Genomic DNA, 17,619 nt, shown 5'->3' with positions numbered 1-17,619 from the left:
CTAACATTGATCATTTCACAATCAAAAATGATACTATGACACTTATATTAGTGCTGAAAACTCTTGTTTAAAATGTCATGTTTTTATACAAAACGTACACACGACTACACCTGTGTAAGCAGGGAGACACGAGCCCAGTCTATTTTTCCAAAAAAACTAAAATTAGAATTGATCTTTAATTTATCTAACTGCTCCACTGCTAGATATAAGATTTGTGCCATGCATTCATTGCCGTGTGTTAACATGTCAAGTGTAACGTGCATTGCATCAGTGGCGGTGCGTCCATGAGGGCGCACAGGCGCCACCCCCTCTATGACCAATGGATAGATTCATGCATAGTAGTGGCGGCATTTGATGGCACAATGGCAGTGTTCGACGGGCACCGTGAGGCTGCAATCGACAGGGCACAGTGAGGCTGCATTCGACAGGGCACAGTGAGGCTGCAATTGATGGGTTTTTTTTTTCAGAATAATTTGTTTGCCCCCCCCCCCCCCCTCCAAAAATTTTGAGCACCAGCCACCACTGCATTGCATTAAAGCAGCCCATTGAAATAACAGTCTTCTGAAGCACCAAACATCCCAAAAATTGGATATCACAAAACTGTTGCCATGCATTGTGGCACAATACAACATATACGCATTGCCTCAGTGCATTGCATTGCTATTCAAAATGAATGTGGGCAGCACAGTGGTGTAGTGGGTAGCACTTTCACCTAGCAGAAAAAAGGGTCACTGGTTCGAATCCCAACCACGACACTACATGCCTGGAGTTTGCATGTTCTCCCTGTGTCTGCGTAGGTTTCCTCCCACACTCAAGAAGACATGCTAGTAGGTTAACTGGATCCTGTCTAAATTGGCCCCAGCATATGTACAGTATGTATGAATGTGAGTTAGTGAGTTAAGCGCTGTGTAAATTGATTGCTATATGAGTACCTGAAATAAATAAATGACACCACGATTTATGTAATGTATGCTGCCATGCATTGTGACAATGCTCACATTGCCGTAACCCATATATCAGCCCTTAGGCCCAAATTAACGTTCAATTTTAATCAGCTAAATACATTCTAGGTGCTTCAAAACAAAGGGAGGCCAAAGCAGTCACAGCCTGAACAGAATAGCCTGAATCTTGCCAAAAAAAGACTTTGGCTGACCAGAAAGCTTTGGCTCTGACTTATATGGGAAGTGTCATACCTGTGACAGAGGGAGCAATAATCTTTTTCTGTCCACGCTGGCAGAGGACAGGCTTTCCTACTCTAAGAAAGCAAACTGTAAACTTTGTGCACTGTTTTTAATGCACCTCAGCCGATTTAAACAATGTTGTACATCACTAGATCAGAGTGGAGAAGAACTAGAACCTTTTCTGGGTTTTTACTGCTATTGAAGTCTTCATTAGAACATTTCCCTCTCACCGATTGTCACAGTGCCAACAGATTCACAAGATAGGAAGTAAGGAAACATCTCCAAGAGCAACCCAGACAGAAATAAAAATGCTTTTCATTTTGTTAGTAGAGTAATGGAGGGCTAGAACCTGTCATGGTTATGCAATAGAGCTTATTGATCAGCATACCTGTCTCCATGTGTTCATCTCTAGAGACCAGCTGACCCTCACCTGATTGCTTTTGTAACCTCTCCTCTAAGCATGGCCCCACCCCAGGCCCTATCAGGGAACCCTATATTAACCTGTGCACTGCAAGCCAGCAGTGCTGATCAACCATTGTGTGTTAGCCTCTGTGTGTACTTGCTGTGTTTCCTACATCTGCTTCCTGTTACCGACTTTGGCCTGTTCTTAACTATTCCTGTCTGCTCGTGACCCTGACCTTTGGCGTGTTCCCGACCATCCCTGTTTGCCTGTGACCCTGAACCTTGGCGTGTACTCTGTTGTCCTTGTCTGCTTGTGGCCCCGACCTTGGCCCCTTACTTTCCTTGTTGTTCCAGCCTGCTGCCTCCTTCCTCTTCTCCTGTAGTTTACCATGAGCGGTGAGACCCTGGGGGCCGCGACCTGGAGCCAGACTGCAGCGCAGTCCATCCTTACCATTAAAGGCTCTGGTGAACACCTGCTGGCTCTTAGACTCCGTGCCCTGGGGAATCTATGCTCTAGCTCCCAGTGGAATCTGTGTCAGTGATCCAGTAGACCTGCTTCCTGGACTTCCCAGGGTTCAGTCCGCAGCAGTCAGCCGTAGGGTCCACTACCTTGCGGTGCACTCCTGATCCTAACGGTGTGCATCTGTCACCCAGCCTCTAGGTGACCTGACAGAACCCTTGTCAGCATTTTATTGCTGCTTATGTCTCTGGGGCAGATTTTCCCTCAATTCCTGTCTGGGAAAAACGGTTATTACCAGGACAGTAAAGCTTGCCATAGAAGTATATTTTTATTCATTCAACCAGCGGGCTGAAAAAAAACAAAAAAATGAACGTATTCCTCCATCCATACAGGTAAGGTAGATGGAGGAATCTAACAATCAACTTCTGTCAAACAGGAATGGCAAAACATGGATCAAAATTTGGCCAGTCCCTTCTTAACCAGCCAAATTTTGATCCATCTATGACCAGCTTTAGTAGGAGGAAATCTCTTTAACAGAGTCCAAAAACAAACAACCAAGAATCGGACAGTACAGGCCAGACAAGGAGGTCTTAAGATAAAATGTCTAATTTTTACTATACATGATTTAAGAAGGCGAAAAAAAATTCATAAAGCCATGATTATATGATGCTGGATTGATTCAACTGTACATAGAACATTGATATTGCTCTTGCTTGATACAGCCAGTAAAGATAAATCCTCATGTCATGTCCTCATGTCCTGATGAATCATAACGTTGGCGAAATGCGTTGACACATGAGGATGCTTCTTTACTGGCTGTATCAAACAAGAGCAATATCAATGTTCTATGAACAGTTTAATCAATCCAGCATCATATACTGTAATCATGTTTTTATGAACTTTTTTTGCCTTTTAATCATGTATAATAAAATTTAGACATTTTATCTTAAGACCTCCTTGTCTGGCCTGTACAGTGTGATTCTTGGTTCTTTGTTTTTGGTTTCTATACAAAAACAGATGATGGCCTAGAATGTCACGCCAATATATATTTAACGTAGTACTGGATAAAAATAAAAGGGCAACCAAGACATACAAATCAGAGAATGTAAATTGGAAGGACCTGAGCTAAATCTGAACTTGCTCTCCACCAACATGGCTGCCAGCGCACACAACTGCAGACATGGCTAGTTTGTATCATTGTAATTTAGCTCCCTCTAGTGATTTGACTAAGCAGCATTAGAGGCAAAGAACCAAGTGGCCACAAAAGAATCTCTGCAATGGAGGCCCAAGATAACAAAAAAAAAAAAAAAGTTGTAACCATTTCGCACACTCTCAAATAATAAATATTAGTTTGGCTGGAGTCCCGAGTACTGCTTGTGATGAGCAAATTGGCCAAAAATGATTGAGTGTCCCTTGTTTAGAAGGCAGAAAACGACTACATATGCTCTGGTATAAGCACGCAACAATTTTCAAAACAAAGGTTTTAGTATAACCTTTACTGTTTGTTCTTATAGTTACGGTTTTGGTGCTTTAAAAAAGCCCGAACCACACCTGGGAAATATATGGCAAGAAATATGTCTAAAACTCACCCCACCCAGGACTGTACCTTCCCTAAGGGTAATGATACTCTTAGAAATTGTGACATTAAACTGTGCAAGGTACACAAATGTTTCTAGGGAACAATCACTTAAAAGAAAAGTATGGCCAAAGCTTTTTTGTGGCCTTGTTTTCTTTGTGGGTCACAGGATTGCCTTAAAGCAGTATTAAACCCAAACCAAATATGTAACCCATTGCAGCTTACCAATCCCTAAATGTGGTGGGAGGCTGCCTTCTGCCTACACCTAAATGCCAAAGCCCCATGCCCTGGCGCTAAGTGCCCAGTGTACATGAGGAATTGTTCAACAAATGTCAATGTTGCCCATACACGGCTCACGTCTCAGCATCACCCAGCTCAACAAAAGGGGGAGAAAGGTGGAAAATTGTTGGTCGAATAGTTACTGCATCCAATCTGATGAAGTCACAGCTCCAGGATTAGAGTATTGCAGCTGTCAGAATACAATAGTGAAGATTCCTCCATCCAGGATGTTTAGCATGCATGGAGAAATTGAATGAATTCTCTTGGTCAGCCCATTGGGGTAAACAAGAGAAATTTTAAGAATATGTTACCCCAACTGTTCGTATTCCTTATATGTACCTGCTGTACTATATGCTTGTATGAAAAAAAGTATCCTGCTTTCTTTGTATTGCTTTCTTTGTGAAATCTGGGAAATCCCTGGTGTTCCTGCCAGTCCCTTTGCTTTCCTATTAAAAAGCAACCACACTAGGTAGAAGAGCACATGGTGGTCAGTTTTCTGGCTGTGGTGGGAACTCAGCCTGCTCTCCTCCAATGATCAGACTTGTGCCAGGACACGCCCCCGCCCACAGCAATTCACTGGGAAGCATACTACTGTTTCTCCTCCCTAGGTCTCTGAGCTCCTTTTGCACCTGAACTGTTTACTTAATAAAAAAGGGGACAAAAATAATATAAAATCATTATAAAAATTATGTATACACAAAAAAAGTTTTGCCTTTCAATTCAGTTTCAAACTGAATAGGTAGTTTTACTAGGTGAGGGTTCACATATTGTTTAAGCATGTATGGCTAGCCTAATTCTAGATTTCATTCTTCAAATCATTTTATGGTTTAATGACAAGATGGTAATTCTTATTACTAACTTAGTAACATTTTAAAAGGTTTTTATTTTTTCGAAGAAAGGAGAATTTATCGATGTTTTATGATTTTTCACCATTTGAAATTCAGAAAAACAGTAAGCACAAACAAATATGGGTGCAGTTGTCAAATAAGTTAGGCATTATTAATGTTTGTCAGTTGAGTGCATTGTCACATGATTTCTGTATGCAGTACAAGGGAGTGTACTATTATTAGATGTTTACTGTCTCAGTATCTTACACTACAATAGTTCACACAGTAAGTGTATAAGGCAGGCCATACATGGTGCAAATTTATTTCGCAGAAAAGAAATTTGCATGATTCCACCCATCAACACATATACTGCTGACAGGGGAATCCCTCCTGCGGAACTGTCCGTCTATGGCGAGCTTAAATCCTCGTACACACAATGCGATTGTTGGCAGGGGACTGTCTGTTGACAATTGTTGTCCAACTTTCGGCCAACAAATGTATGACAGGTACATTTTCGGCGGACAGAGGTTTGACGTCTGATTTTCGTATGGTCAGTACACAAATCCGTCACACAAAAGTCAAAAGTACAAAACACGCATGCTCGGAATCAATGCTCACCAAACACAATATTAGCAGAAGGGGCCCCAAAGGGTGGCGCTCAAGAGCTGAAATTCCTCGTAGTACGTCACTACGTTCGTGTTTGTTGCATGACAATTGTGTACCGTTAGTATGCAAGACAAGATCCTGGCACATGCCCTTTTTACAAAAAAAAAAATCAGATGCTCAGTTGGCCAACAATCGTACCGTGTGTACGAGTCTTAAGAAAGGGAAGCCTCTGATAACACTTTAGTGTTAGACTAGCACTAAACTGAGTGGATGAAGAAATCTGTACTGCTGGCTATTATATGTAGACAGCCCCAGCATCCACAGCTGTCTGAATACCTGAACAGTGACTGCATCTAATGGTCAGCGTCTGTCCTTGCAAATAGGGGCATTATAAATGTTTCCAAAAACACAGTGGCATTTAGTCCTAGTAAACATGTAGAACAGGTTACAAAATGCATTAACATGCAGAGGGCTACAAGAAAAAAGTGTTGCGTCTTACACAGGTATACGGAGCTTCAGAAATATGGAATATGACAATGTAACACTGTAGGTTAGATGTATAAAAATGTGACAGTCACAAAAATGTACTGCAGATGAATCTTCCTGGTGCAAAGGTTTTATATAAGGCTCCTTTCACACGGGCTAGACGCCGCTAACTCTTTTTTTTTTCTTTATTTCAGCAGATCTGTCCGCTGATCCCCTGCTGAGCTGAGCGGTTGGATGACAGGTCCAGGTCCGCTCTACTTATGCAGAGCAGACACGGGCACAGTCCGCTCTGCTCTATGGGCGGTTGGATTTAAAACAGACCGGCTGTCCATTTACACCAGACTGCCCTCCGATCCAATCTGGCCAGATGGAGAGAAACGCATCTCCATCCGTTTTTCGCTGGATCGGATTGGAGGTAGACGGTTGTAAAACGGACAGCTGGTCTTCTATCTCCATACTCTCCTGCTCCTCTATCCTCCCTTTTCCAAGCTAACAGACTAAGTGGAGACTGCATTGTTCACCGTTAACGCCTGTGAAGCCCAGAAGTTCAGGATAGCTCCACTGTGTAACCAGTAGCCAGCAGCAATGTTAGGTGTATACAAATGCTGGGTTAAGAATTATAACAAATGGTCTATAGGGAAATGTTTAGTTTATTGTGCTTAAAGTGTAACTCCACTTTTGTTGAGAAAAAAACAAAACACTCCCCTCTGGGTGATCTGTGCACATTACAAGGATTTTGACTAACTTTGTTGCAGATTCCTACCTTTTGTTATTCTGAAGAAATCCCTGTGTGTTTGTATGTGTCCATGGCACAAGTGAGTCTAATAGGAGTGGTTTCTTAATTATCAACCAGCTGCTGCACCTGCAAAGCTCTAATGAGGAAAATTGCTGGGCCTGCATCCCTTTAGATGTGATTTCCCATTGGGAGTATCTTAACAAAAATTCATTTTTTTGTTGCAGGGGATGTCTAAAATCTGACTTGTATCTCAGTGCAGACTTCTGGGAAAATCAGTGAAGCCAATCACACAGGAAATGATGTTTCTAGGGGGCGTTCTGTACCCATTCTGTGTACAAGAACACCTCCAGGTAGCCATACTGCATTTCACAGAAAATTGCACGAAAGTGGAGTCACCCTTTAATGTGGATCTTTAATCAGAAAATTAAGTCCTGCTAGATCACTTCAGGCTGGTCCCTTTTGCAGGTATAGCTATGTAACACATTAAAAAAAAAAAAAAAAAAAAAGTGCCTATACTGTTTAAAATCCAGTAGTACACCGTCTCACACTGCTCTGCACATGCTCAGTTGCTCTCTATTTGTAAGCACTTTAAGGCACTGAGGAATTCGTAGAGACCAATCTGCTGACAGTCCTAAAGGATATGTAAACAGTTTTTTTGTTTTTTGTTTTAAAACAAGCATGTCATACTTCCCCCCTCTGTGCAGTTAGTTTTGCAATGAGTGGCCCCGATCCTCCTCTTCTGGGGTCCCTCAACGGCGCTCCTGGCTCCTCTTCTTCTCAAGTGCCCCGTCGGAGAAGTGCTCTCCCCCAGGGCACCCGTGCGGGCGCGCACCCATGTCCTGCTGCTGTGTCCATTGACACAGACAGCGGGGCTCAGCTCCGCCCCCTGACTCCAACATCATTGGATTTGATTGACAGCAGTGGAAGTCAATGGCTGCGCTGCTATCAATCTATTCAATACTACCCAGCGGCTACTATACAGAGCTGAATGTAAATAAGGGTCATGTGACCGCTGTTCTCAGGAGCAGGGATGCATGTGAAATGTCCCTGAAACATGGAAACTTTCCAAGTCATGCGGGAGGCAGCCATTTTTGACAAAATGGCTTTTTGCAGCAAGGAAAAGATTTATCTGCTAATCATTTTCTGACTGCTCGGTTTAGTAAAACAGAATTGAAAAGAGGGTGCTGCATAAAGAAGGGGTGCTGTGATGGAGATAAAGAGGGGGTGCATTGATGGAGGAAAAAGGGGGTGCATTAATGGAGATAAAGAAGGGGTGCAGTGATGGGGGAAAATGGGGATGCTGTGAGGGAGTTAAAGAGAAAGTGCTGTGATGGGGATAAAGAGGGAATGATGTGATGGAGATAAACAAGGTGTTGTGATGGTGGTGAAGGGGGGGGGGGGTGCGTGTCCTGGTTCCCAATGCTGCAAATTTGTTCTAGGAAGGATGAGCATGCAGTGCTGGATTTTTTTTGGAGAGGGAAGTGGGGATTTTTGCTGGATTGTACTGGAATGTCAAAAATAAAATTATTGTTTGTATTATATTGCAATTCTGTTTATATAAAATGAAAGTATATGCTGTGACCACAGATCTCTGTTGCACCACAACGTATCATGCGTGCTCTGCAACAGTGGATTGCTGTGCTTGGTATCGGGCCACTGTGAGAGGCCCAGATACCACATGATCGCTATGCAATCACAGGTCACGTAGTAAGTCTCATAAATGGAATCTTTTTATGACATCATTGTTTACTACTGTGTGATCGGTGTGTGATCACATGGTACCAAAATTTTATTGCATTTCTTCATCTTCCAAAAAATTGTGACAAAATTACAACTTCAAAAAAACCGCCATGCCTCTTTACTAAATACCTTGGACTGTCTACTTTCCAAAAAGGGGTCATTGGGGATATCTGTACTGTCCTGACATTTTAGGGCCTCAAAAAATGATAGGCCATCAGTAATGAGATTAATATATATATATATATATATACACACACACACACACACAAATACCCTGGCAGAATTTATGATTTCTTGCCCATTTTTCAGAGAAAATGAATAACACAAAATGTTTTCTTTCACTCATGGTTAGTGATTGGCTGAAGGGGTGTGTGTATGTGTGTGTGTGTGTGTATGTGTGTGTAAAAGGTAAAAAAATTTGGGCTGAAATCGAACCTAAACTGAAGAATGGAGATGCACCGGACCACTGCTGTGAACCGCTCAGTGCTCTAGTGTGAATCCAGCCTTTAGGTTGTACCCTGTACTCACAATTTTCACTTGTATTGATAATTTTTATTTAATTTTTTTTTTTTTTTAAAGACTGCATTGAATGATTTTAAACAATTTATTTTTGAGTACTACCTTCCATTCCTATTGGTTATTGGTAATACTTTTGATAACTAGAATATAAGAATGTATTTGGATTTGTGTAAACCTGATCTAGTAGAGCTGCACAATTAGTCGTTAAGAATCGTTATCGCAATTTTTTTCCCCGTTGCGATCCCGATTCTTTCTATGTAGAGAATTCTCTCTGCTCTGCTAAAGCCTACAGCTGTCAAAAGAAAGGAAAACAAAAAACAAAAAAAAAACCAGTCTGCCAAGAATCGCAACATTCTTTAGCAGTGAAACTGAAGTATAACATTGTAACAAGTTGTCCTTTAGATCAAAGAAAAACACTTTGGTGTGAAAATGAGGGAAGTTTATCCACTTAAACACTAAGGCTCCATATGCACACTGGAGCTGATGAACTGCAGTTTATTGGAGTTTGGGCATTTTTTTTAAAAGCCCATAAACTTCACTCTATGTTAGCCTATGTGTCCATGCTCACATGGACGTTTTTTAGCTCTAATGAGCAGTGGAGTTTATGGGCTTTTTTCTGGACGCCAGAAATTTGCATTCTAAGTGCCGTTTTTCACCACTAAAAAAAGCCAAACGCTGATAAACGCTCATTCAAACGTTAATTAGCTTTCGGCATTCTATTTTTTCAATGCATTGTGGGATTTTTGGAGTGTCCTCTGTATTTTTATTAAAAATGCCCATAAACGCTAACATTAAAAAACACTCATAAACGCTCATAAATGCTAGTACATAATGCTGTTAAAAGCAAGTTTTTCAACCAGTGTTTTCTGCCAGCAATCTGGCATCCAGAAAAAGCTTTTTTGAGCTTCAGTGTGCATGGAGCCTAAACCTTTTTCTGACACTTGTTGGTTTCAAGTTAAAAACATTTTTTTTTTTTTTTTTGCTAGAAAATTACCCAAACATTATATATATATTTTTTTTAGTAGAGACCCTGGAGAATAAAATGGTGGTTGTTGCAATTCTTTATGTCATACTGTATTTGCGCAGCAGTCGTTCAAATGCAATTTATTGGGGGAAAAAATTACACTTTAATGAATTAAAAAAAAAAAAAAAAAAAAAAAAAACAGTAAAGTTAGCCTAATTTTTTTGTATAATGTGAAAGATTTTACGCCGCGAGAATCATGAGAGAATCGTGATCTTTTTATTCTAAGCAAAAAAATTGTGATTCTCATTTTGGCCAGAATTGTGCAGCTCTATGATCTAGTTAAAAGTAAAGTCACCCCCTGTATGGTCACTTAGGTTCACACTACTGCAGCTGTGACTTGATCTAAATTTCAGTGCGATTTTGTAGTGCGTTGACAGGTTTTCATGCTTTATGCATTCTTTTTGTAGAAGACTGGATTTTATACACAAAATCCCAATAAAAAGATGTATTTCTTTTTTTTGGTATGCTTCCATAGAAGTCTATAAGGACAAAACTGCATTGTAATTGCACCAAACTAGCACATGTACCTTTCCAAAAACGTGTTGCACTAAGCTACATTAATGTGCACAGGCACCACTGAAACTGCAATTTCCATTGTCGTGCGATTCTGTACAACTGAAGTCGCATTAGTGTGAACCAGACCTTAAGGTCGTTTAAGAAATGAGCCAGCCTAGCCAATTCTGTCCAACTTAAACAACAATCCTGCATATCGTCTGAAAACAGATGAGATATTCCTAGCAAGCAGGTCCTCAATAAATAGAAATTGGACAAGATAGATGATGTTTTCTGATCTCTACTAAAACCCCCCCCCCCAGATAAAGGCTGTCGGAGTTCTCACTTAATATACATGCTGTAAACGTGCATGTGTGGGAGGAAAATGGTGGCACATACAGTTAAAGGACAGTCAGACATCTGCATGTATTTCATTTGATAACGGTTTGCTAGCAGGCCTACAAGACACACCGCTCATTACAGATCGCCCTGCTCAGCACACAGAACAGTTCTATCACTCACAGCTTACTTCTGAACTTGACTTCCATGACTAGAACTACTCCATACATATTACATATATGTCTTGTATGTGTGCATTGCATGCATGTGAAATATTTCAGTTCTGAAAATGTGTGCCTTACACACCCAACGAAAACTCCTCTAAACATCTGGGAATTCTACAGAGCTTAGATCAGCAGCTTACACAGCAGAAGTACTTGAAGTGACTGTAATGAAAAATATAACACATACCTTATATCCTAAAAGCTAGGCCCGTGTCCTGAGAGGTACACTGTACTGCTTCTGAACCAAAACATTAAAACTGCTCTTTAATATTGCCAAACCCCTCTGTGTCTGCTACGTAAGTGAGCTCTTCCCAAATCTCACGCATACATATGACATGTCACAGCCATTCCAAACTGCATCAGTAACGACTTTAATCTCCACCCTGAGGGCTGGGCTGCTCCACCTATGTCTCAGTACTGCTTAACCCTCACAGGCCTATGTGACGTACACAACCTCCAGCACATCGTCTTCTAAATACACCAGTATTATGACATTTCTATGACAAAGCTGCTGACTAACTGTATTGTAAAAAGATTTGTGATGAATATGATGAAGCCCATGACAGTCAATATCAGCGATAGTCATTTTAGAATTATTGGGGAAAAAAGTAGCACTTTTTTGTGTGTATATGAAATGCCACTGAATTTTTTTGTAGAGAAAAGCACCCAGCCAGTCATAACTGACTACGCAAAGCAAAACCATATTATTATATTTAATACTGGGCAGACCAGAAATGAAGTTTAGAAACTGTCAGGTTTTTGTTCCTGTCTGAGGTCTCATTAGGTAGATTCACTATTTTATTGGGTAATGGTGGCTAATGTCAACTAAGTTAACCGCGTCAGCCCTGGAAGATTTTACCCCCTTCCTGACCAGAGCAATTTTTGCGATACGGCACTGCGTCACTTTAACTGACAATTGCGCGGTCGTGCGATGCTGTATCTAAACAAAATTGACGTCCTTTTTTTCCCCACAAATAGAGCTTTCTTTTGGTGTTATTAGATCAACTCTGCGTTTTTTATGCTATAAACAAAAAAAGAGCGATATATATATATATATACACACACACACACACACACATAAACCAGTGGCAGATGGTGCTCAAAATTTTTTGGGGGGCGCAAGCAAACTGAAAAATTCTTAAAAAAAAAAAAAAACGCATCAATTGGCAGATGGTGCTCAAAATTTTTTGGGGGGCGCAAGCTGTCACGGGCATGGCCAGAGCGGAGGCTGTTGGAGAGGACTGTGTGCAAGCCTGTTGCCCACCGATTATGGGCCCTAGCATTTGAGGTGAATGAGAAATCCAGTCTGAACTGTATTAATCGGACTCAGTCATGTATATATTGTATGGGGACTCCTTACTGTAGATTTGTGTCCCTGAAGAGGGAGGGGGGATTCCTCCAGCAGCCCCCTGCTGATAAGACTGATTCATTCTGCTGGGACACATCCTGTGAGGAGATGCTGGTGTTATCAACATGTGTTTATGTTAATTGAGAGAGCTGATCACATTAGCCACCAGCCCTGGCTAATAGACGAATGGTCTAGGCTGAGGAGGGGGGAGATTGTTGTTTGTATTGTTAATTGTATTAATATGTGAAGCTCGGTGCCCACAAGACTGTCATCTGGTCTGGGTACATTTTGTAGTAAATTAGGTCATGTTAATTAGGTTAGCTTTGAGTCATCCCTGCTGTATAAAGGTCTGTGAGATCTCAAAATAAAGGTAGTTCTGATGTACTCCAAGACTGGTGTTGTCTAGTTCTTGGGGTTCCTATAGCCAGATCCATTGGACTCGTGTTCCAGAACTTAGGAAGCGGTATATGACGGAAGCACTCAAGCGGAGTGTGGGGGCGTTCCGTGACATTGGTGGCAAGCAGTGGGAAAGCTTCCTGAAGTCTGAAGTCTGGGACATCCAAACCTCCAACTGGATCCAAGATCAGCATAGCAGACTTCAGTCACCCCAGCGGAGATATGGACCTGGCATCAGAATTCCCGGGGCTGCTGCGGATCATCCTTTCAACGTACACCAGGACTGTGTCTGAGGATGAATACCTGGAGCTCAGGCAGCTGATTCGGGTGGAGCTCTGGATTGCAGCCCTCCGTCTCGCTGGTATAAAACAGGGCAAGTGCTTTCCAACCCAAGAGCAACGGGCCAGTGACCAACGGGCATTGCGGATGGCATTCCTGGGAGAGCAGCCCCAGGAGCAATGGGTGACTGAGTTGGACAGGTTGGTCCAGCAGGAGATAGAGCTGGACAATCGTTATCGGGCTCTGCAATGGCACGCAGAGGAGGGATATTTAGGGGAGACAACAGAATGCTCTCCGGAGGGATATGACTTTGGCGGCCCTGGATTGCTGTGGGAGAACCTTACAGATCTTTTTATGTTTGGCGATGAGGGGGAACCTGACCTTGAGGACATGAGAGACTATAGAGAGTCTATGCTCGGTCTTGCAGGGGTCTCAGAGCTCAAACCTGATCTGGACCATTTGCTAAGGAAGGAACAGCATCTGGAAAGGGCATACAGGAAACTGCTAGAACAAGTTCAGCAGCATGCCAGAGAATCGGCAGTGGAAAATCCGGAGATTGCCGTCCCCAAACCTGAAGTGCTGACAACAGGGCAGAGCTCTGCTAACCTCTGTCCAGAAATGATAACATCTTTTGGGTTCCATGGACAGGAGATGGTGAACCTCTATTCCCAGACATCAGTTGCAGAGACATGGGATTTGATAGACTTTTCTGCTGAGGAAGAACAACCTGATGAGCCTCCAGCAGAAGAGCTGCTATCAGGGCCAAAGTTCACTGTGTTCTGCCCAGCACCAACAGTGGCTTCGGCCTTCCTGAGAGAAGAGGTAGTCGGCCTTTCTCCCACAACACTGACAGGGACATGTGATTTTCTGCCAGCAGCATCTATGGAGTTAAAACAAACTTCTCCAGCTGAAGATCTGGTAACTGAACAGAGGGTCCAAGACCTCTGTCCCACACTTTTACCACTTCCAGAGACTGGGGATTTAATAGACGTTTCTGTAGAGGAGGAACCACCTGGCAAACCCCCAGCAGAAGTGCTGGCAACCGGACAGAGGGTCCAAGACCTCTGCCCCACACCTGCAGCAATTGTGGAGGCCCAAGGTGAGGAGGTGGCAGTCTATCGTGAGCTGCAGATCAGGATCCAAGGAGAGAATGCAGTCATCACCTCACAACTGCAGCTTGATCTGGTGTCGGTTGATGGGGCTTCAGTCCCCACCTGTATACCCCAGGGATGCTGGGCAGTCGGCCCAGATCCCCAACAGCAGGATAGAGTGAGCCCAGTCCCCCTGTCTTCTCTCCAGCGGCAGAAAGGATTCCAGGGAGAAGGGCCAGTCCGAGCCTTTCCCCAGCGGCAGATATGTTCTCTGAGAGAGGCAGAGGATGGCTGGGTGAGTAATGCACTGTTTGGAATAATTTGTTTGGGGTACTGTGTGGGTACAGGCAGTAGAGGACTGGAGCTGTGGACTAACTTCGGAGTCAACCCATCTGGGGTCTCCTCCTGTGTTAGTCTCCTGCCGAAAGGGGAGAAATGTCACGGGCATGGCCAGAGCGGAGGCTGTTGGAGAGGACTGTGTGCAAGCCTGTTGCCCACCGATTATGGGCCCTAGCATTTGAGGTGAATGAGAAATCCAGTCTGAACTGTATTAATCGGACTCAGTCATGTATATATTGTATGGGGACTCCTTACTGTAGATTTGTGTCCCTGAAGAGGGAGGGGGGATTCCTCCAGCAGCCCCCTGCTGATAAGACTGATTCATTCTGCTGGGACACATCCTGTGAGGAGATGCTGGTGTTATCAACATGTGTTTATGTTAATTGAGAGAGCTGATCACATTAGCCACCAGCCCTGGCTAATAGACGAATGGTCTAGGCTGAGGAGGGGGGAGATTGTTGTTTGTATTGTTAATTGTATTAATATGTGAAGCTCGGTGCCCACAAGACTGTCATCTGGTCTGGGTACATTTTGTAGTAAATTAGGTCATGTTAATTAGGTTAGCTTTGAGTCATCCCTGCTGTATAAAGGTCTGTGAGATCTCAAAATAAAGGTAGTTCTGATGTACTCCAAGACTGGTGTTGTCTAGTTCTTGGGGTTCCTATAGCCAGATCCATTGGACTCGTGTTCCAGAACTTAGGAAGCGGTATATGACGGAAGCACTCAAGCGGAGTGTGGGGGCGTTCCGTGACATTGGCAGATGGTGCTCAAAATTTTTTGGGGGCGCAAGCAGCCTCACTGTGCTCATCAAACACAGCCACTGTGCACATCAATTGCCACCACTGTGCCCTCAAACGCAGCCACTGTGCCCATCAATTGCCACCACTGTGCCCATCAAACGCAGCCACTGTGCCCAGCAAACGCAGCCACTGTGACCCCCCTGCCCGCTCGCAGTCTGCCCTGGACTTACCCTGTCTCGGTGGGGCAGCGGGTGACGGCGATGAGTGGGGTCCTCCATGCATCCCCTCCCACCCTCTCCTCCTGATAGGCATCCAATAGCGGCGCCTGTCGTTTCAGGCAATCAGGTGACAGGTAACAGACCCGAGCACCTGATTGGTGGAGAGGCGGTTCAGTGTTAGGAATGCGAATATTTATTCGCTTTTCTAACACACCTGGGTGGACTGTGAGCGCCAAGCATGGCAGTTCACCTATTTTGAAGCCTATTAGTGCTTTAAAAACACCCCCGCCGGTGTAATTTAGGCGCCCGGCGTCCAAAAAGGGGCCAGATGTCTGAATAGGGGGGCAGTGGCGGCCATAGATAGATTCACGCTATGCATGAATCTATCTATTTGTGATAGAGGGGTGCCTGGAGAGAGGGGGCGGTGACCATGCGCCCCTATGGACGCACCGCCACTGAATTATAAACACATACATACACACATATACATACATACACACACACACACACACACACACACACACATACATACATACATACATATAAACACACATACAGTAGATAAAAAACAGCAGACTTTTACCTTAGCTCTTCCTGCTGGGTACTGCACTGTAGGGGGGAGACAAAGAGCACAGCACTGTGCTTTCACTTTGTAATCAATGTGACCAGCTCCCTGCACAGTGCCGAATACAGTTCGGCTTAGTATCGGGGGAGCTTGTCTCCGCTCCTCCTACCAAAGTACTATATACAGGGGGCCCATTAGGGCCCCCTGCAGCAAGGGGCCCGGTCGCCATGCCAACCTCAGCGACCCCTATAATTCCGCCACTGATACACACGGTCACACAAAAGTTTGCCGAACTTTCGACCGTCAAGAACGCGGTGACGTACAACACTACGACGAGCCGGAAAATGAAGTTCAATGCTTCCGAGCATGCGTAGGAGTTTTGTGCGTCGGAATTGGTACAGACGATCGGAATTTCCGATCGGAACTTTTTCCGACCGAAAAATTGAGAACATGCTCTCATGCTCTTTTGCTGGCTGGAATTCCGCCAGCAAAAGTCTGAAGGAGCATACACACGGTCGCATTTTCCGACCGAAAGCTCTCAAAAGTCTTTTGCTGGCCAAATTTCCGATCGTGTGTACGGGGCATAAGGGGGGCATTGCCAAGCTACGCTGTTTGTTTATGGGCGTCAGTACAAGGCATAAGGGGGCCCCTGGATGAAGAAGGTACAGACAGCTTCGGCAGGGGACTCCAGGAGGTAAAGGGGCTCCTCTGTGCAATATCATTGCACCAAGTCAGTAAGTATAACAGTTGTTTTTTTTTTATAGTTTAGCATAAATAAATAATAAACCTTTACTATCACTATAAATGAAAAAAAAAAATGTGCATATATTTTTAAGTGTATATAAAGCCAAAATGTTTAAGTTTTGAATAAAATGTTAGAGCCTTTTTCAGGTTTTTATTACTGTCTTTTTCCCCGCTGGGGAGATTTACCCTCATTACTGGTCCTAGTGACAGTTGTCTTCAATACAGAACATTTTGAGTTGTCACAGTAAGGGTGAGGGGAAATCTTCCAATGGGAAAACCTGCTCCAGTAACAACTGTCTAGAAGGGGATATATCCCTTGCTTTTAAGAGACTTTATCCTAATCCCTGCTAAATCTCCAGGACAGGAAGTGAAGAGAAATCTCCCAAGGGGAAACAGCAATGGGTGTGGAGGTGTAATCTGGCCTGGTTGTCATCTCAGCCAGCAGATTAACCACTTGCTGCCCGCCCACCGTCAAATGACGGCGGAGCGGTGTGGCTCTCGCTCTGGGACGACATCATATGACGGCGCCCAGATTAGCAGCGATCGCGCCGTGTTCCTGGGACACGGCACGACCCCGGCAAAAGAGCCACGGCTCTTTGCCCATGTGATTGTGTCCAATCACAGCCGATCGCCTGTAAACAAAGAAGTGTCGTTTATCGGCTCCCCTCACACTGACAGACTGTGAGGTGAGCCGATCAGTGGCATCTCCTCACAGGGAAGACGTGAAAAGGTAATCAGGGCATTGATCATCAGTGCCCTGATTACAATGCAGCCCGTCTGTGCCCACCAGTCTGTGCCCACCAGTGCTGCCCTATCAGTGCAGCCTCATCAGCGAAGGAGAAAAAATTACTTTACAAAATTTTTTAAGAGAAACTAAGAAAAACTTTTTTTCCTTTTTTTAAATGTTTGGTATTTTTTTCTTTTTGCTAAAAAACAAACAAGAAAATGGTTAAAAGTTCATTTGCATGAACAGGCAATTATGATTCAAAATGCGACATCGCTGAAAAC

At 43.6% G+C, this 17,619-nt stretch overlaps 1 protein-coding gene across 13 annotated transcripts in view; it reads right to left on the bottom strand.

Annotated features, from left to right (window-relative positions):
- CAST (calpastatin) overlaps positions 1-17,619 on the bottom strand; it is a 264,338-nt gene that overhangs the window by 102,162 nt on the left and 144,557 nt on the right. For 3 of the 13 annotated variants that reach the window (XM_073624551.1, XM_073624555.1, XM_073624553.1), the window contains exon 1: positions 11,079-11,251. The exons of 9 other annotated variants lie outside the window; for them this stretch is intronic. The gene's annotated coding sequence lies outside the window, so the exon portion shown is untranslated. Of the gene's footprint in view, positions 1-11,078; positions 11,252-17,619 lie in introns of those variants that run through there. One more of the 13 variants, XM_073624556.1, reaches the window with a different exon arrangement.

The sequence above is a fragment of the Aquarana catesbeiana genome, linkage group LG01, assembly GCF_042186555.1.
Source record: "Aquarana catesbeiana isolate 2022-GZ linkage group LG01, ASM4218655v1, whole genome shotgun sequence".
NCBI lineage: Eukaryota > Metazoa > Chordata > Amphibia > Anura > Ranidae > Aquarana > Aquarana catesbeiana.
This window is presented reverse-complemented; position numbering and strand designations above follow the sequence as displayed.